The 21,155-nt window shown below is 39.6% G+C and overlaps 1 long non-coding RNA gene across 2 annotated transcripts in view; it reads right to left on the reverse strand.

The window, feature by feature from the left end:
- LOC109550744 (uncharacterized) overlaps positions 1 to 21,155 on the reverse strand; it is a 121,830-nt gene that overhangs the window by 19,597 nt on the left and 81,078 nt on the right. The gene's annotated exons all lie outside the window — the stretch shown is intronic.

The raw sequence follows: 21,155 nt of genomic DNA on the forward strand, positions 1-21,155 counted from the left end.
ACCTAGAAACGGATCTGAGTTTGGCACTGGAGGTAGAGACGAAGGGTGTATGGAGGCCTTCCGACCCTTGGATGACATTTTCCGAGAATACTTAAAACTCTCAAGAGGTTAATAGGTGGCCCAAAGAAAACAGGGATTTGTGGTCACGTAAGTGTGAACCCACGTGTTCTCTTGTTGGAGACACACGAGCAGGGGTTGGCGCATTTTCATCTCTAAGTGGCCAATAGTAAATATTTTCTGCTTTGTGGGCCTTCTGGCCTTTGTCTTAGCTAGCCATCTATGCCGTTTCAGGGTAAAGTAGCCATGGAGAATATGTGAATGAATGGGCGTGGCCCCGTTCCAATAAAACTTTATTTACAAAAGCAGGTGGCAGGTCAGATTTGTCCTATGGGCTGACGTTTGCTGACCCCTCTACCAGAATGTTAAAAGCTCCGCCGAGCCCTGAATTAAAGAAATACTGATTTTCATCTAATCCGATCTTTTCCCCAAGCATCTTTGACCACAAAACCCTTTTTTATCCCCACGTATCTATTGACATTTTGTGCAAAGCTAGCAACCCATGGAACAATTTGGGAAGTAATATCCTGGGGAATGTGCTGGGAAGGAAAAACCTCTCTGTAAAAAGTTATAACACCCTGGCAAACTAAATATCTAATGCTGGAGCAAAAGCTCTGGTCACCTGAGGAAAAAAATCATTCTCCACTTCTAGCTGGGAAGAAAGTAAGCAGAAGCAGAAACCAAACAGTAATCAGAGACCAAGGGAATCTTCAGTGACAGAACCAGAAATCGGCCCTAAGGAGGCCCATGGCACGAGCTGGGACACCAAGGAAAGAAGGGCTCAAACGGGCAAGTCCAAAATCACAGGCTCAACGGACATGACTCTGATTGTCTCTCAAGCTCCTGAACGTTCTCAAGCCTGCTCAGAGAACAGTGGAAAGTGTAATAATCTGATAGGCTAACTGCTTCAATAAATAATGCCAAACACAACAGAAGTTTATTTCTCACTCGTATAAAGTTTCAGCAGGTGTTCCTGGTCAGTGGGCAGCTCTCCTCGACACAGTAAGTCAGGGATCCATGCCCTTCCTTTTTTGTGGCTCTGCCATTCCCGAGGGCCTCAGAGTCCTCTGCTGGATCCTCTGCATCTGACCAGCAGTCAGGGAAGAGAGAGGGCGTGGAGCAGGGAGCAGAGGCCTCTGGGGACCAAGCAGCCCTGTGAACACCTTGGGCCCTGCATAGTACAATAGAGCAGGAAGTCCAAGGTTAGGCGCTTGGTGCCTCCCTAGAGAACCAAAGACAATTCCAAGCCAAACGTACCGACTCTGTAAGTCTGCACATTGAATCTTTTTTTTTATGTAAATAGTCATCTTTATTATAATTCATGAATACATTAGAAACTGACATAGATCTCTTTAATGGGACACCTAGGTTCTCATGGGCATCTGCTTTCCACTCATTGTTAGAAAAATCCACAGCTGACTTGAAGAATGTTTTAAAAAAAAAATGGCCAAGAAATATCTTAGTGTCATTATGAGAAGTTTTCATCTCGTGGGAAACCTGAAAGGCTCTCTGTGCCTCCCAGGTGAAGAGCCTAAACTATCTTAACAGACCTGCCCACATTCAAGTGTCTTCTGGAATTCCTTATAAATTTCAGTGGGCACCCAGCCAATAGAACATTTTATTACTCTGCTGGTTTTTAAGGTACAGTTCCAGGATTAAACACTGTGCCCAAACTTAACCTTTTCAAACTGTCCAGGCTTATCTTCAAAAAAGAGTGTATTACGCACTTTACCGACTCTCCCTGCCAAGTAAAGGACCCCAAAGCATTAAGTGTTAACTGTAAAGAAGTTAGATGAGGTCCTCTTCTCTCCCCAGATCAAGCTGCCTGGAATCCCGGGCGAATGCGAGCATCACAAACACAGGGCAATAGTGTTTCCCAAAAAGTGCACGTTGAGTCTTAACTGGATCTTCATTCTCCTTCCCATTCACTACCAGTTCTCTTCCCATTTATTCACTTTATTCTCTTTTAATGTCTCAGTCAGCTACCACAGTTCTTTTTTAGGCATAGGAGGAAATTATTAAATCAGACGTAATATTAAGCCATATTCAAGTGGGGAAAAGCAAAGAAAGAGATGCCCATTGAGGTGGATATTATTAAAAACAAACAAAACAACAACAACAAAGCAACGTAGAGCTTACAGAAACTCCTGTGAGCTTTTTCTTTTTTTGAGACACCCGTCCAGCTTGGATGGCTCTCTCCAGGTTGGGCTGCCCAGTGACCCTCCATCACCAGGAAGTCCACACCAACTCTGCATCCTTTCTAAAAGTCTCACTGCAGGCACTGACCTCATTCACAAACAGCCGTGTCCTCCTTCCATTGAGTCTGGGTGGATTCTGAAGCACAGTCAAGGCTGGACAGAGACCATGTTAAGGTGAGTCCGACCAGCCCCTCCCCAGCATGGGCGCCACCTGGTGGTTCCTGACCCCCAGCTGCTCACAGGCCACCCAAGCCCCGCAGACAAGCACAGCCTGCACGACCCAGCCAGCCAAAGTTAAATTCTAAAAACCAAAAAGTAAATTAAATTGTAAAATGTAAATTAAATTTAAATTCTAAAAGGCGAGGATGGAGAGGAGAAATAAACTTAATTTAGAAAAAATAAGTACTTCTCCAGATAGTTCTGGAATACTCGCTGCTGTCTTTCTAAGGGGTGAGAAGCAGAGGAGGATGACACACCAGAGGCACGCGCTTAAGTGCATATTTTGATATTTCTAACCAACTGTTAACCATAGTTCTTTCATCAGGGAAACATGTCATCTTTTAAATACTAGATGTCAATGAATGTGATTTTTGGAAAAACACTAGGGACAATTCACAGGCCACACGTTTTCCACCCTCTGAGTCCTCACGTCATACATTTACTCCACCCTCCTCCTCCCCCTGATGTTGGATCTTTCTGGAATTTAAATCATAAACTCAAACTTTTCTCCCCTATCTTAGTCTTTCATTAATGTAAGAATAACTCATAATACACATTATATTCATACATTAATTATTTGTGCAGGTAAGCATCCATACACAAATATATTACACAGTTCCCGAATTACAAATACATTTAGTCTTCACCACAACACTGTGAGACAGGCACGGCAAAGATATCTCTCATTTCACAGATGAGGAAAGTGAAATCAGCTGGGTGAATGAGGTCCTGGAGAGCCAGCGAGCTACAAAGCAGGACCATGACACAGAGCAGCAGAATCGAGTCCCCTCCCCAGAGGCCCTGAAACAAGAGTGGAGGGTGAGGCCCTGAAGGTGCCTCCTCTGTCCCCCTCGTGCCTTGTATCTATCCACACACATCCACATCCACACTGCAAGTGGAAGCTATTCTTATGTCCTTCTAGTCTGCCTTAGGAGAGGAGGGAGAAAGAGGCCAGAACCCAGAGGTGGTGAGCCACCAGTCGGCAGGGATGTCAGGACGTAAGCTAAAAGTGCAGGAGGCCCGTCAGAGCAGAGCGTGGCCATCTGCTGCCCTCTGTGTGTCTCTAGCTGTATCTCCTAACATCAGATCTAACCACCCACAACTGTGAAGTCGAAGAGCTGAGGCTGTATCTTGAAATAAAAATCAAACACGTATACACAAATACACAGATGTGTTTTGAAAACTAAGAGAGGCAATGATTTCCTTACTCTGACCAAACACTGTTGCTTCAAGAGGATCTGGATAGCCTCAGAGGTTACAGCGTCTTACCCTGAACCCATTAAGACTGGCAGCCACTCCTTTTGGCAGGAAAGTGTCTGGTGGCTGGATGCAGAGGGGCTTGGGTGTCCGAAGCATGGTGCTGGTCAACCCTGCCACTTCAGTGGCCTGGAGACTGAGGTTTGTATCCATTTATGACAAAGCAGCCTGATCCCCATGCTTCTGTCACTGTCAGTGTCAGAGCTAGTTCACCCTGGTAAAAAACTGCACCCTAAGACTCTCAAAGTGAAAGGATTAGTGTTCCTGATAGAAATCCAGAGGCATCTGTACTATCAGAGGCATCTAATCCATCCAGGTGCTATTGTTTTCTCTAAAAGTATTGCTGCTTCTCCTTTTCTTCTACAGACATTTGTCTTCTTTGAAGAAAACTGATTTCACTCTCTGTACCTTGAGCACAGATGTCCAGTGATGGCCGAGGTGCGAATGCTAACATCTAAGATTCCACTCCAGCTATAATCCTAAATTGCCCTTGTGGACAGAACTTCACTGGCCTCTGTAACTACTGTTTTTCTTGGAGGTGTATGAATTGTACAGTAAATACACAGGGAAATGATAGTGCTCATGATGACAAGGAAAGAACATTATAAAAAAATGTTACATGACTCAAAGCAAATTTATATGAAGTGAATTCCTGAGGGAAAGAAAAAAGGATGTACAAAATACAGAGAAATTAGGATTGGAAGGTAGGATTTCTCTCTGGGGCATCCCAGCAAGTTTTAAGGACCACCACATCTTACAGAGTCTCATGCTAGATCTCCGCCATGTATTTCTGCCATCAGTAGCTAACACTGAGAGCCAACATCATCCCCCTTGTGGAATTTGGGTAGCCTCGAATGGTCTATGACTGTGAAACAACTTCATCTCCAGGGCAAAAGAATGACAATGAAATAAGGCTGGAGATACAGAGTGACCGCTTATACGTTGAGTCAGTGATTGCAAGGAAGCAACGGAAGGACAGGCCGGGATCTCCTTCTCATGGTCTTGATGGCCCTTGTCACATTCTGTTATGTGCTGAACTGTGTCCCCCCAGAATCCATATGTTGAAGCCCTAACCTCCAATACCTCACAATGTGACTGTCTTTGGAGACAGGACCTTTAAAGAGGTGATTAAGTGAAAATGGGGCCGTAAGGGTGAACCCTAATCCATTCTGACTGCTGTGCTTACATGAAAAGGAAATTGCACACACTGATACTACGGATGTGCACACACAGAGGAAAGACCATGAGAGGACACAGCAGGAAGGTGCCCATCAGCAAGCCAAGGAGAGAGGCCTCAGGAGAAACCAACCCTGCCGACACCTGGACCTTGGACTCCCAGCCTCCAGAACTGTGAGAAATAAAATGTCTGTTAAAGACACCCTTCCTGTAGTATTTTGTTTTGGCAGCCCAAGCAGACTCATATACACCCCAGGAGGCTTAGACAGGACCAGGGAAAGCGTGGCCTTGGAATGAGGAGGCTTGAGCTTCATGTTGGGCTTTGCCGTTAGGCTTTGTCACTGTGAGTTCCATTCTCAAAAAAGGTCAGAGTTTCTGAGCATCACTTTCTTCCCATGCAAAATGTGAGGGTTGATAGGCATGGACTCTGAGGTCCCTTCTACACCACACGTTATGGCTGTACCACCTTCCACTACAAGGATGCCTCACCCAGATCTCAAATGTACCACCTCCCACAGCAGTGGCCCCAGAAGCTACAAGCACACTGTTGCCTGGGACCTGAGATACAGAAAACAAACTCTGCATTCTCCAGTGGCAGGAATTGATGAGCTGGGAAGCAGTGATGCGGGTTTTGTCATTCTCTCTAATTGGTTCTTGTTGAAAGCAGAGGTGCCTTTGCCTGCAGACCTTTGCAATCCAGACTGCTCAGGGATTCAGCCTGCCCCCTCACACGTTCTTCTCACACACACCTCTCCCACAGGGTTCTTTCTGGCTTGGATTGCCTGCCAAACTCCCAATTAAATATACTATGCAAGGTCTGTGCCTGAAGGAGGAAGCCCTTATTTGCTAAGGGGTTTAAATCACTTGACATGTGTGTGCCAATTTTCCCCTCCATATCATTTTTACTGATCAGCCCATTCTTTTTCCTTTTTTAAGAAAATGACTGCAACTTATTATTTTTAAAGAAGTGTTGATGGGATTTGGCTCAGGTGCAAAACAATATTTCAACCAACAGCAAAGAACACGGATGATTCCAAAGAATAAAAGGCAAAGGCACCTAAGACCACTTAAGTAAAGGTTAACTGATAATGTTCAGTGTGTCCGATCTGACACCACCACGTGTGTCCTAGCTCATCTCCAGCAATCTTAGCAAGTGGGGCACATGAATCCAAACTACCATGATTGTCAGAGGAGCTGCTGCCTTCCTCTTTCCTTTTCATTTCTTTTCTTGTTTGCTAATTAACCTCAGCAACCTAAGTGAGTCCTGTATGTAGAGAGAGAAAAAATCAAGAGTGACATGCGAAGTGGATATGTTGTACCATCACATCACTTTAAACTTCATTTTTTCAACCAAAATGCCCTCGAATTATAGGAGAGTTAATTATAAAAAATGACCTGAGGAAAAAAAAAAGAGTTTTTGAATAATGAGAAAATTTCTAAGAGTATTTAGTTTACATTATTCCTGTTTCAACCTGACACTAGGTAATTGAGTTTCATCCTCTCCCAGGGCTTTTTTAAGGTCATATCTAAGCAGAAAACATTCTCATTTGGAGGAGTGGCTCAAAACTGAATAAACAGAATTGCATAAATTCATACAATAACAAATAAGAAGAGAAATAGCTAGACTAGATGTTAGTTACATAATAGTGGGTCCTAAAGCAGAAAATCTCTGCGTTTTGAAACACTAAACTTTGTGCGATTTGAGGCAGAGACTGATAACTCCAATATTATTGACAGCTCTGATGTCAGTTATATATGGCTCAAATGGTGAGGTCCAGGAAATGCATGGCAGAATCAGAACACAGACGACAGGATTATGACCAGACTCAAGACAGGCATGATGTTGGCCACTCCTGGAGGAGATGTCACTGTCCTGGAGTGAACACCAGCTAGGAGTCACGCACATATATGATAAGCAATTCCTCCCTAGTTTTGAGCTTTAGTCCACTTCAGTGGGTCATGCTGGAGCTTCCTGGGCATCTTTGATGTGATCCACACTAGCTGAGAGTAATGTGTAAAAGTGGCAAGCAGACTTCATCCTAGTGCTTTATAAACATGTTAATAAAGGCAAGACTTAAGATTATTCTATTTTATTATTTTTGATACTATTGTTAATGAGATTGTTTTATTAATTTCCTTTTCAGATAGTTTTCTGTTAGTGCACAGAAACACAACTGATTTTTGTATGTTGAGTTTGTATCCTGTAACTTTGTTGAATTCTTTTATTAGCTCTAAGAGGTTTTTGGTGGAGTCTTTAGGGTTTTCTAAATATAAGATCAGGTCATCAAAAAAGAGAAAATTTTACTTCTTTCTTTCTGATTTGAATGCCTTTTATTTATTTTTCTTGTCTAACTGCTCTAGCTAGGACTTCCAGTACTATGTTGAATAGGAGTGGTGAGAGTGGGCACCCTTGTCTTGTTCTTGATCTTAGAAGAAAAGCTGTTAGTTTTTCATTGCCAAGCATGGCAATAGCTGTGGGTTTCTCATATACAGTGTTTATTGTGTTAAGTTACATTCCTTCTAACATTCTGCATTCAATTACAATGTGTGGGGCTTTCCCCCACACCAACAAGCAGTTATTAGATGCCAGCTGGGTTTCCTATGACTTAACTCAATTCTGACACTATCTACCTGGAGATAGCATCAGATCCCAAAGTCCATCCACTGGCGTTTTTATGGAGGCTTCATTACATAGGCATAATTGATTAAATCATTGGTCTTTGTTGATTGGATTCAATCTCCAGCCCCTCTCCTCTCCCTGGAGGTGGAGGTAGTTGGGGTTGGGGGGTAGTTTGAAAGTTCAGACCTTCTTACTGCATGGTTGGCTCCACTGACAACCAGTTCTCATCCTTTGGTGCCTTCCAAAAGCCACCTGATTAACATAACAAAACTCACCTTATTGTTCTCATCACAGGAAATTCCAAGTGTTTTAGGAGTTCTATGCCAGAAACAGGAACAAAGACCAAATATGTATTTCTTTTTTTTCTTCTTTAAAATGGAGAAACAACAGAACCATATTTTAAAATGTTACTGATCTGCATTTTGTAAGAATCCATTCAAAAAAAATTTTGACATAGAACATTATATTAGTTTCACGAGTACAACATAATGATTTGATCTATGTATATATTGTGAAGTGATCACCACAAGAAATCTAGTTAACATCTATCACCACATATAATTACAAAAATTTTTTGTGTGATGGAAACTTTTAAGATCTACTCTCTGAGCAACTTTCAAACATATAATACAGTATTATTAACTATAGTCACCATGCTGTACATATTTTTATTATAAATCACCATATCACACCTTCTATACCTAATTTGTTGACCATTTTATTATAAAAGGGTGTTGAATTTTGTGAAATGCATTTTCTTCATCTACTGAGATGATTATATAATTTTAATCCTTTATTTTGTTAATGTGGCCTACCACATTTATTGATTTGTGTATGTTGAACCATCCTTGCATCCCAGGGATAAATTGCATTTGATCATGGTGTATGATCTTCTTAATATGCTGTTAGTATGCTGTTGAATTTGGTTTGCTAGAATTTTGTTGAGGATTTTTCCATCAATGTTCATCAGGGATATTGTTGCATTTTCTACTCGTATAGGCAGCTCATGGGGTGGGGAAAGGGGCAGCTATTCTGCTAATCATATTCTGTGGCTATTTGTCTTTCCTGGAAATATATGGAATTCTTAGATACTGCTCTAAAAATGAGTCAGCATTTTGATGTTATCATATTATGAATGAATGTTAGTCTACCAGCTCGGATAAACCATCACATGCTAATTTCTTTTAAATCGATTAAATTAGCCTAAAGGGGGATTCAATCTCAGTCTTTATTGGGGTGCCCTTCGCCTTCTCTGGGGCACAATGGTCCAAAGGGTTCATGTAATACTTGGTAAAAAGGGAGGGGAATTTTTCTAGTCATCTATTGCTACATAACAAACTATCCTAAAACATAACGATGTAAGACACAAAAGACACAAAAGACTCATATGATTTCATTTATATGAAATTTCTAGAAAAGGAGGAGCTTCAGAATCAGAAAACAGATCTGCAGTTGCCTGGGGTTGGAATTAGCACAATGGAACTTTCAAAAAGCACAATGGAACTTTCTGGGTGATGGACTTGTCCTAAAATTGACTTTGGTGACAACTTTTTATATTTACTAAAACCCATTGAATTGTTTTCTTTAAATGGGTGATTTTATGGTATATAAATTATACCTCAATAAAGATATTTTTTAAATGGTGGCATAAAATAACACTTAGTGACATAAAAAAATAACCACTTTGTTATGCTTATGAATTCTGTTGATGGGAAGTCAATCAGGGCTGAGAGAGCATGGCATGTCTCTGCCCCACAATGATTGTGGATTCTGATGGGAAGACTTGTATGGCTGAGGGCTGGAATCCTCTGGAGGCTTCTTCACCTGCAAATCTGGCACCTGGGCTAGATTCTGAGACAGAGCTTCCCTGTAAGGAGTGTCTAGAGAACCAGCTTTGCAAAAGACCAGAACAGAAGATGCAAGATTTCTTCAGGTTACATGCAAATCTCTAGGCCAAGTTAGATTCAAGAAGAGAGAAATAAGACCCCTCCCTTTAATGGGGGTGACAGGGCCACACTGGAGAAGAGGAGGTGGGATGAGAGATATTGTCCAGACCATCTTCAGAAAATAGAATCTGTTGCAGGACACTGGTTTTCAGAATGTCCTGGCCCCTTGGTCCTTGCCAGTCTTCTCATTGTTCTGATCCCTGAGGCCTCCCTGTGGGTGGGTAGACTTTACTTTTCCAAGAGGTAACAGAGATCATTTACAAAGAGAGATTCTGCAGCTAGGGTCCTTGCCCTCCCCAATGGTGTCTCAAAGGCTTTTGCCATCTGAGGTCCTGCTGGGACATTTCACCGTGTAGGCCCGGGTACCATCACTTAAGAAAGCCGCTGCCCTCTGACCATGTTTCTGATTTAGAAACTGTCCCTCGTTGTTGCTCCTACTGTTCTGCTTCCAAGGCACTTGCTCTCCTGCCTCCCTCTCTGAGACAACTTCAGAAAGCATCTTCAATGAGTCTTACTTCTCATAAAACACAAAAAGAGATTGCTCACAAGCAGTAGCATTTATTTAGGGTTTTGTAAAATCTCTAAAATTGAGGAGAGAAAGAGAGAGAGAGAGGGAGAAAGCCCACCATTTTCTTTAAATTGGGGAAGGCAAAACACAGAACAAGGCACATCAATTTTTCAATAAGTCATCCTGCCACGATTGCCAAATGTACACCTGCACACAAGAGTGTGTACACACGCATGAGAGACGGGGTTGGGGAGGAAGGTGTGGGAAGAGAGAGAGATCTGTCAAAGCCTCTGCAGTAACTTGCATACATTTCTCAAATAACAGAAACAGAGTCCTGCTTAAGAGCAGAAGGTAATAAATAAAGAAAAGAGGAGCAGCTGACTTCATGTAAAGAAGAAAATTTTAATGTTTTTGTCTTTTTTGTGGAGACACTTAACGCCAGCTATATCTCATATTTGTGGGAGATAAAACCCGAATTTTTAAAATTCACAAGCTCTTTTAACATAACCCATCAGTGACAGGCTACAGATCACTTTTTAAACAAATTCACTGGCTTATATCTTTATCTATCAAAGAGTTCTTTAAATGACCAGAAGAAAATTTACTCTAGGTGAAGTTCAGGGGAAGATAGAGAAATAAAATTTTATTGCTGATAAATTAAGTTTTACCTGTTGTACAGCAGGTACTGTGCAAGGAGCTTTCCATTTGTTATATAGTTGAATTGTCCCAAATATGTGAGGGAGCTATTCATATCTAATCCTATTTTACAGATTAGGAAACAGGGACTATAGGAGGTAAATAACAAGCAAGTCTGTAACTGGGGAGGCTCTAAGTCAATACAGAGCTGCGTGTGGCTTCACCTGGGGCTTCCTGAAACACCAGGAGTTGGATTCCAAGGCTCAGAAATGCCTTGGGGTCTCCTAAAGTGATAAATTGAGGCCCATCTGATGCAGTCACTCTAATAGGCCATCAACATCTTTCCCTCTAGCTCCAGTTCACTCCTCTGGGCCCCACTGAAAATATAGCTCATTTAGGAATTCTTCCCCATTAACTCCATCCCTGCCACCCCAGAGAGGGCTTTGCTAAATGCCCTGCTAAGTCTTCCCTCAGCAGCACTCTACACTTATTCTTAACGTAGCACTGAACCTTCTAGATTATAAATGGCTTTGAGTGTCCATGTTCCACAATAGACTGTAAGCTTTTTGAGGGGAGGGACTGTATCCTACTCAGCATTCATCACGGTGCTTGGCATGTCATAGATTATCAGATGCTTGACTACATGGATTAGTTATTAAAGATCCCCCAGCCATGACCAGTGCCAGAGCCCCTTCCATGGATTTCATGAAACATGATATTAAACTTCCAAATCATAAAGAGCTTTTTTAATGAAAAAAGATGGACAGGAATGACTACATAAAAATTTTAAACTTCTCTATGGTGTGAGACATACATATAAACAAAATTTTAAAGGGAAGTGACCAGCTAGAAGAAAATATTTGCAAACTAAAAAAAAAGAAAAAGAAAAAAGATTTTATATATATAAAAAATTTAAGATATAAAGAATCCCTACAAATCAATATTAAAAGATACATAGCATAATAGGGGAGAGAAGATTATAAATAGGTAATTCAGAGAAGAACAAATGCAAATGGCTAAAATACAAAAAGATGTTTAATAATTAAAGAAATGCAAACTACAATGTCTATCAATGTAGCAAAAATTTTAAAGGTGGAGTTTACTCAATGGTAGTGCTGGTGTAAAGAAGTGGGCACCCTCATACAGTATTGGTATGAATTTTCTGAAGGGTAATTTGTCAATATTCATCAAAATCTTAAGTGTGCACAACCTTAAATTCCATGATTCCACTTTTAGGAACATATACTACAGAAATATCTCTATCATGTACACATAAAGATGTATGTACAAATACATTCTCTGCCAACACTATAGCAAAACCATAGCAAATTATAGCAAAGAACTAAATATTATAATAAAAAAATGTATTTGCTAATAAACTTATAGTAAATGCCTAAATATTGATCAATAGCAGAATGGTAAAATAAATTTTCTAACATTTCAGACCAAGGATCTATTAAATTTAATGAGGTTATTCTAGATGTGTTAATATATCTATGTCAAATAGCTGAAAAAAGTAGATTGCTGAATCAAAACTACAATGAGATATCATCTCACACCAGTCAGAATGGCCATCATCAAAAAATCTAGAAACAATAAATGCTGGAGAGGGTGTGGAGAGAAGGGAACACTCGTGCACTGCTGGTGGGAATGTGAATTGGTTCAGCCACTATGGAGAACAGTACGGAGGTTCCTTAAAAAACTACAAATAGAACTACCATATGACCCAGCAATCCCATTACTGGGCATATACCCTGAGAAAACCAAAATTCAAAAAGAGTCATGTACCAAAATGTTCATTGCAGCTCTATTTACAATAGCCCGGAGATGAAAACAACCTAAGTGCCCATCATCGGATGAATGGATAAAGAAGATGTGGCACATATATACAATGGAATATTACTCAGCCATAAAAAGAAACGAAATTGAGTTATTTGTAGTGAGGTGGATGGACCTAGAGTCTGTCATACAGAGTGAAGTAAGTCAGAAAGAGAAAGACAAATACCGTATGCTAACACACATATATGGAATTAAAAAAAAAATGTCATGAAGAACCTAGGGGTAAGACAGGAATAAAGATACAGACCTACTGGAGAATGGACTTGAGGATATGGGGAGAGGGAAGGGTGAGCTGTGACAGGGCGAGAGAGAGGCATGGACATATATACACTAACAAACGTAAGGTAGATAGCTAGTGGGAAGCAGCCGCATGGCACAGGAATATCAGCTCGGTGCTTTGTGACTGCCTGGAGGGGTGGGATGGGGAGGGTGGGAGGGAGGGAGACGCGGGAGGGAGGAGATATGGGAACATATGTATATGTATAACTGATTCACTTTGTTGTAAAGCAGAAACTAACACACCATTGTAAAGCAATTATACCCCAATAAAGATGTTTAAAAAAAAAGTAGATTGCTGAACAATATAATAGTTAATTAAATTTTTTGAAAAAAAAATATGCAATTTGTTTGTGGATATTTGCATAAGCACTCCAAAAAGTTCTAGAATGATACACCCAAAGCTGTTAAAAAATATTTATTGCTGGGACTGGAAATGGAGTGAGCAAGAAAAACCATTTCTTTTTTTTGTACTATTTAAATTTGTTACAATTAGTTTACATCTCTTTTGTAATATGAAAAGAAGCAAGAAAGTTTTTTTTTTTAATTCTGTCGTCTCTTTTATTAGCTATATTGCTATTCTTTGTAAAGATAGGTACAATGTGAAAAAAGAGAGAGACTGAAGCTAGGCAGAGGGAACTCTGGTTTGAGAATGATGCAGTCCCAAAACTCCATCATCAACACCATCTTCTCCTTACTATGCCTAACTCGGGGAAAAGGTTCTTTGATAATTGCTTGACTAACTATTTTATTGAAAGTGTCAGTGTTTGGCTTACAAAATTCAATGGCATGGTCACTTCCTTGAGGAGCTTATGAAGTCTGGTGAGGAGACCAACAATTAAAATATAAAATTATATATCCAGTAAGGAGGGACAGTATATGTATAATGGAGGCCGAGAAAGCCAAGCTAATGAATCAGCCAGGAAAATTCAGGGAAGGCTTCACCAAGGAGGATGTTCATAAATTAAGACCTAGACATTAAGCAGATTTTTTTCATAATTAAAAATGTAATTTTAAATAAATTTTTGTGTAACTAAAAATACACAAAATTGGGTTTTGCATAAAACCATAAAAGAGTTTGAGACAAAAGTAAATAAAGAAATTAAATACCAAGTGAGAGAGTGGTAAGTGATTTCTAAGCTCGTGTCAGCTTTAAAAGCATCCATTTTGATCACTCAAAATATTCATTGAGCACTTGTAATATGTTCAGCTCTAAATTGGGTGTGTGGGGAGAGGAGATGATAAAATGATGTGCCAAGGTCTCAGTCCTTAAGAAGTTGATCATCTTGATAAGGAAATCAAACTAATGCATGAAAAATATGTACCTAGCCATGCCCAGCCCATTAGGCCCTTCAAAATATTAACTTATTGGGGCTTCCCTGCCGATGCAGGGGACACGGGTTCGTGCCCCGGTCCGGGAAGATAGCACATGCCGTGGAGCGGCTGGGCCCGTGAGCCATGGCCGCTAAGCCTGCGCGTCCGGAGCCTGTGCTCCGCAACGGGAGAGGCCACAGCAGTGAGAGGCCCGCATACCGCAAAAAAAACCAAACAAACAAAAAAATTAACTTATTGACATTACATAGCTAGGCACTAAATTGTATGGTGTAGATTCCAAAGATAATGGCCGCGAAAGACACAAATCAGATATGTAAAATGAGGTACGGAATGTAAATATTCCCCTATATTAACACTTTTGATGAATCTAGTTTTTTAAATAAAGTTTTATGAAATCCAAATTCTAACCAAAATATACACTAACAAATATGTGAGTATGTAATTACTACATACACTACAAATGTTGGTCATAACATAAAACTCTCAGTGTCAACTAAAGAAATCAGAAAAAGTATGACACAGTAGGGCTTGAGTTAGGCCTACTAAGACACAAAAGATTTGGATATAATGGAGATTAGGAAGAACATGCAAGGTGGGAAAAATGCCAAGCAGTTCCAGGATTCACCATTCTGAACAACTTAATGATCCTACACTGTTCTTATTACCGTTGCTATCTATCCGTAGAATGCCCAGGGATGAATGCAGTTTGCTTTTGAAAATCATCACCAACGCTAGAGAAGGAAGCTGGCGTTTGATGGCTTACAAAGGCAGAAGTAACAGGGAAGCTCCTCAGGAGTACCAAGGACATCCATAAACTGTATATTTGAAGGTTCAAGACTTTTGCTTTCTTGCCTCTAATTAGTCTGAGTTGTACACTATTTGTTTCCAAGAAAAATGTGTTAGGAGAAAATAGCATTCCTAAAAGTCTTAGACACTATTGAGGTGATTTTACAAAAGCAGATGGAAGTGTCATATGCGAAACTAGAACTTTGGAACAGGCTGGGGGGAAATAAGCTGGGGGAGCTTGAGGGAAGGGAGGAAAACCAGCTCTTGTTAAGTTTATGGCCAATTAACATTTGCCATACTTCAGACTCCAGTGTTTAGCAAGGGCTTCTCAATATTAAAGGCAGCTCTGTGAACAATGGAGTCCTTTTTTTTATGCAGTTCACAGCTGTCAGAGATCATTTAACTCCCTATATATTTCCAAAAAGCGATGCCTTTAATAGGCGGTATAAACACCAGGGTTAGAGCACACTGAAGCCTGCCATAGATGCAGAGTGTTAGGGCATCACTCGCATCTGTCAGGATCTGGAAGGGAGGCCTAAGTAAATAATGCCATAAACTGCCTTTAGAGAAAGAACGGAAGACAGGAAAGGTGGGGGCAGGCAGAATGGGAGGAGGAAAAGATGAGGAAGACAGCTGGAGAGAAAGAGAAGGAAAGAAGAAAAATAATACAAGGATGAGTGAAAGAGATTAAACTTCTGCCACAGAAGCTGAAAATACATTAATTAAAACTTCAATTCCTTTCCAAAAATGATCCATTTCCATTCAAATGTAAAAGTAGTCATAAAGTAACATGTTAAATCTCACCTGTCTGGCCTGAACAAATTTCCTAGTTATTAGGAATTCAACCAGAGCTCTATTATCTCAACAGAGTTTATATTTAATTTCCAATTTGTTTTCTTTCTTTTACAAGAGATCCAGGTATCACATATAACGTGCATTGATTTTTCTGTTTCTCTGAGTACTTTCAATGGCCTTACTGTTCTCCAAGACTAATAAAACCAGTGGTGTGATGTTCCTCCATTTGGGCTGGGATTCTGTATTAGAAATATAAATCCAGTACAGTTATTAAAGAGAGACTATGAAACTTAAGGAAAAGGCTCACACTTCTAATTCGGCAAGTGTAACCTGCAAGATTAAATGTTTTTGTGAGCTCAGCAGTGTTTGTAAAAATGTAAGAATCTTAAAAATCTTCCCTTCAAATGAATAGTGGGAAGAAGTAAAATGATCTTCATTATGTGATGTTAAGTAATATCCGAAATGCACTCAAGAATTTTAAACATAATTTTAAAAATAGCCAATCGTTAAAAACTGAATTCATGTGTGTGTCATATACCTTTATCTTCTTAAGTAATACCTGCATTTGTAGTAAAAGCATAAAAAGCTTAGCAGTACAGAAAAGTTTCAAGAAGGAAACAACTTCTACCAACCAGAAATAAGCAATGTTGAGTCTATAAATATTATTATTATGGAATCTCTCTGAAAAATGTATTTTATCTAAAAGAATGAATGTTACGTCCATTATATCTCAGTAAGACTGGAAAAAATAAACTGAAAAATAAAAGTTTGATAGATAAACAGACATAGATACAGATAATGTGTGCCATTTAAAAATAGTTAATCTGACATTTTAACATTTAATAAAGGATAAAGAAACTGAAGTAGAGGAAATTGCAGAATTTTAGATAAATGTTTATTTGCCATCAAAGATTAAGAAAAAAGTTGTTAAGTCATTAGCAGCCTAGAGTCACCATTGGCTGCTGGCAGTTTAAAATACACATTTTATTTTTAAGCAGTTTGGATTAATTTTAAATAGTTTGGATTGAGGCCCTCTTTCTCTTCCTCCTGCCTCCCCTATCCCTCCTAATTTTTGTTGCTTTATACTATTTTTATATTGTCAAGATTTGAAACATTTACATAAACCATAATATTCCCATTAGTTTCTTAGTTCTACATTGGCATGAATTTCATGCTCACAACTAGTCTTCCTACCACTCCTTCTTTGTTCTTGAGTTCTTTATTTTGATTCATCCCTTGCCCCACATTATTCTTTTAATGCAAAAAAAAATTATTTTGTAAAATATATTCCAAGGTTTTTCAGCGTAATGCAAGTCATGGAAATTGAGTAAATGTAATTGTGCATTTAGTGAGAGTTAGGGAACACATGATCTGCTTAGGCACCTCAAACTTGAAAACACAGCAGGTCACTGGAGATGCAATTTGTGGGCAGGTTAGATATGCCTCCAAAGAGAAACCATGCAGAAAACTCTAGGGGCTGACAGAAGAGGCCTAGGAAGACAGGATAAATGTTCCAAATCAGGGGGAGGGGAATGTCAGCTACATGCAACCTCTTTAGAAGTGCCCAATTAGGGATCAAATGCCTCTTGAAGTAAGTGGGATCTGAGAGTCTGCCTTGGTACATTAATTATTTAGAGGCAAGGGGGACTACTTTTTAGGGGTGATTTGTTTCTTCTTCATGCCATCTCTGTTTAGACATTTAAAATTTACCTCAAACTCAGCCGATCAAAAACTGAACACACCACCTTCCCCTATACATCTGGACTTCACCATGTCTTCCCTAGTTAAGTGAGACGGCATCCTCATCTCCCACGCCCCGCCCCCAGTTGCACAACTCAGAAACTTTCTCTCCCTTACTCCCGCATCCTGTTTCCAATTCACTTCAGTTTTCCCCACTGTCAAAAATATTCAGAATTATTTCTTAGGATGATAAGTTATGGCTCTTTCTCATTCTATTCTCCAAAACATAGAAACATACCTATAAAACAGCACTTGTGTGATTAAATTAAATGAATTTTTTAAGTTATTGTTTATATTTTACTCTGAAAAGGCAAATTTCTCAGTTTTCCATAAAAGTGAAATCCTATTAGCAGGAAACAAGATTTATAGTCTAAACTAGGGGTCAGCAAAATTATTTGTAGAGAGATAGTAATTATTTTTGGCTTTGCAGGTCATATAGCTCTGTTGCAATTATTCAACCCTGCCACTGATAATCATAAAAAAGCAGCCATAGGTGATATGAAAACAAATGAATGCAGCTGTGTTCTAATAAAACTTTATTTATAAAAACAAGGGGTGGGCCTTTAAAGAAGAATTAATACCAATTTTCCTCAAACTCTTCCAAAAAATATAAAAGGAGGGAACACTTTCTAATTCATTCTATGAGGCCAGTAAGGGTCTAATATCCATAATATATAATAAACTCTGTCAACTCAACAACAAAAAGACAACTCAATTTAAAAATGGACAAGGACTTGAATACACATTTCTCCAAAGAAAATGTACAAAAGACAAACATGCACATGAAAAGATGCTCAGCATCATTAATCATTAAGGAAATGCAAAATCAAAACCACAATGAGACACCACTTCACACCCACTAGGATGCTTATAATCAAAATAAGTGGAATTTAGTTAAGATAAAGAGAGAGTCTTAAAAGCAGCAAGAGAAAAGCAACTAGTTACATACAAGGGAACTCCCATAAGACTATCAGCTGACTTTCAGCAGAAACTCTACAGGCCAGAAGAGGGTAGCACAAAATATTTAAAGTGATGAAAGGGAAAAAACTACAATCAAGAATACTCTACCCAGCAAAATGTCCATTCAGATTTGATGCAGAGGTCAAAAGTTTTACAGACATGCAAAAGCTAAATGAGTTCAGCAAAACCAAACAAGCTTTATAAGAAATGTTAAAGGGACTTCTCTACACCGAAAAGACCAGAATTATTGGGTTGGCCGAAAGGTTCGTTCTGGATTTTCCGTAAGATTTAACGGAAAAACCTGAACGAACCTTTCGGCCAACCCAATAGGAATAAGAAAATTATGAAAAGAAAAATCTCATTGGTAAAGGCAAACATACAGTATAGGTAGAGGATCAAGCATTTATAAAGCTAGTAGGAAGAGGTTAAAAGACAATAATAGTAAAATCATCTATATTCATCATAAGTAATTCATGGAAACATATCCATGAAAGATAGCATATCAGTCCAAAATGGCTGATAATGAATTTAAAAAGTAACATCATGCAAGTGTTTTGAGGGACGACACGGCCTCGCTACTAGGATAGCTTAGCATTCATTTGGGGAAATGGCTGAGTGTAGCATGAACTCCCAAAGACTGGTATGTGTTGCCAAGGTAACCAGAGAAGGGATGGCCAGTGTCATCTGGGCTAGAGTGTGAGAGGTGCGGAGGGCACACCTGAGGGGCAGGGCACACATCATCAGGAGCACAGAGATGGGCCTCCAAATGGAAGGCGTTTGTTGCTCTCAGGTACATTCTTGGCATTTCATTTGAGAAAAATGTCTGACAGCCAAAATGTCAGGAACATGCTTGTAAATAACAAATTCCTTAGAGTTACTGAACACATCTCACCCTCTTTGTCAAAAAAAGCTTGCACTCACCCCTTTGAAACTTACATAGACATACTGTTTGCGCAACAGGGCCTCTCCTGTCAGATATAACACATTTCCCCCCCTCTGGCAATGATTTTGAAACACGTAGTTATCCACTGGAGACTTAGTCTTGAATTCTGGCACCTGGGCATGCATCACCATGCTTTGTCAAGCTCTTATTAAATGTGTTGTGGGAGAGAGCAGGCAAGGCTGCCACTAAAAGCACAGCTGAAGATACAGGGTCTGAATCATTCATTCATCTGCTCATTCATTTGTTCTTTCAAGAAATATTTGAAGAGTTAGTTCATGGTACAGGTCAGAATCTGTGCTAGAGATCCAATAATAAACACAGTCCTCAAGGAATTTAGGGTCTATATGGAAAGTCCGATAGGACGTGAATAATTATTATACAGGATGACATGCAATATAATAAAATTAAAGATGGAATGCTGTGGAGGTAAATGTGGCAGACACCTACTTAAGTAAAGGGCAGAAGTGGGCAGGGAAAGATCCCTCAAGGAGATATCTGAGCTAAACAGTTGCTCTGAAGATGGAAGCAACTGACTTGTCAAATTGTACTCTGATATTTAGCATAGTGGCAGAGAGCATAGGCCTGGGCACTGAAGCTGAACTACCTGGGTAAGGATCCTGGCTCTGCCCCCCATCAGCTGTGTGAACTTTGGATAATTAACAACTCTGTACCCCAGTTTCCTCATCTGTCAAATGCGGACAGTAAATGAGTTAATAATAGAATTTAGACTCAAATATAAATATACATATAAGTAGAACTATGTGTAAAAATAAATAAATATGTGTAGGACAGTACCAGGCACAAAGTAATTACTATATCAGTTACCTGTGATATATGGTATTAATTAATATGAGTTGCTTCAAATGTCTTTGGGAAGCAGTTTGAGTAGAAACGGTAAATGTATGATTATATTAATAAAATATTGTTGCTGTAGTAACGAATAGTCTATATAATTTCTTTTTTGATAAAGCACTAGTCTGAACAAATTTGACCCAGGATCTCATGGTATACACAAACACACACACACACACACACACACACACACACACACACACACAAAGCTATATTTGCCTTGAAAGCAAAACTATAGTAATATCTTAATCTTAAACATGAATTTCTTCTATTCTAAATTCTGTGATTTGCTTTGTGGCAAAATCTATGTTTACCAGACAGCTACCAATCCTCAAATTTCACTATGTTTTAATAATTTGGGCTTGTGGTTTAACAAGCCAAATAAAGAGAATAATGTGTCTCAATCTTAACATTGTTGGACAGGTAGCACCTCATGTTAAACATCGGCCCAGACATCAGACCATGTTGGCAAAAAGCCATGGATCCTGACATCTGCTTCAAAAACTACTTCCCACAACTATCTGGCTGGAAACAGAAATATCAAAACATTTCACAGGTAAATAAAAACTCTTTCTGGTGGGTGAGGCTTCTTTGCTCTGGAAGTATTTAATTTGTGATTCAAAATTCAATTCTGGGGTAACATGTAGTAACCAGATCTATAGGTCTTATCTAGGGAACCAGAGGTGGACGTGATGGGCCTGGGTTCTGCCCACAGAGCTAAGCCACCCAGAGGACAACTCGGCAAGTAAATAGGCAATTGCCACGTTGCCTGGAGTTTCACCTACCTGGGCTGGGAGAAGTCATAAAAGATGTGTGAGCTCAGGAATGACACTTCACCCCAAGCCACAATAAGCATTTCCAGTATCAGTCACTCACATTTGGTGCTGCATCTACCAGTCACAGAAACATAGGTGAGAAGCAAAACAAACCTATTAGCCACTTTTACATGGCTGAGTTCATATTCTCAGTGAAAACACCTGGGTTTCTCAATGACCACTGAATCATCTACTGC

This window comes from Tursiops truncatus, chromosome 6, assembly GCF_011762595.2.
Source record: "Tursiops truncatus isolate mTurTru1 chromosome 6, mTurTru1.mat.Y, whole genome shotgun sequence".
NCBI classification, from domain to species: Eukaryota; Metazoa; Chordata; class Mammalia; order Artiodactyla; family Delphinidae; genus Tursiops; species Tursiops truncatus.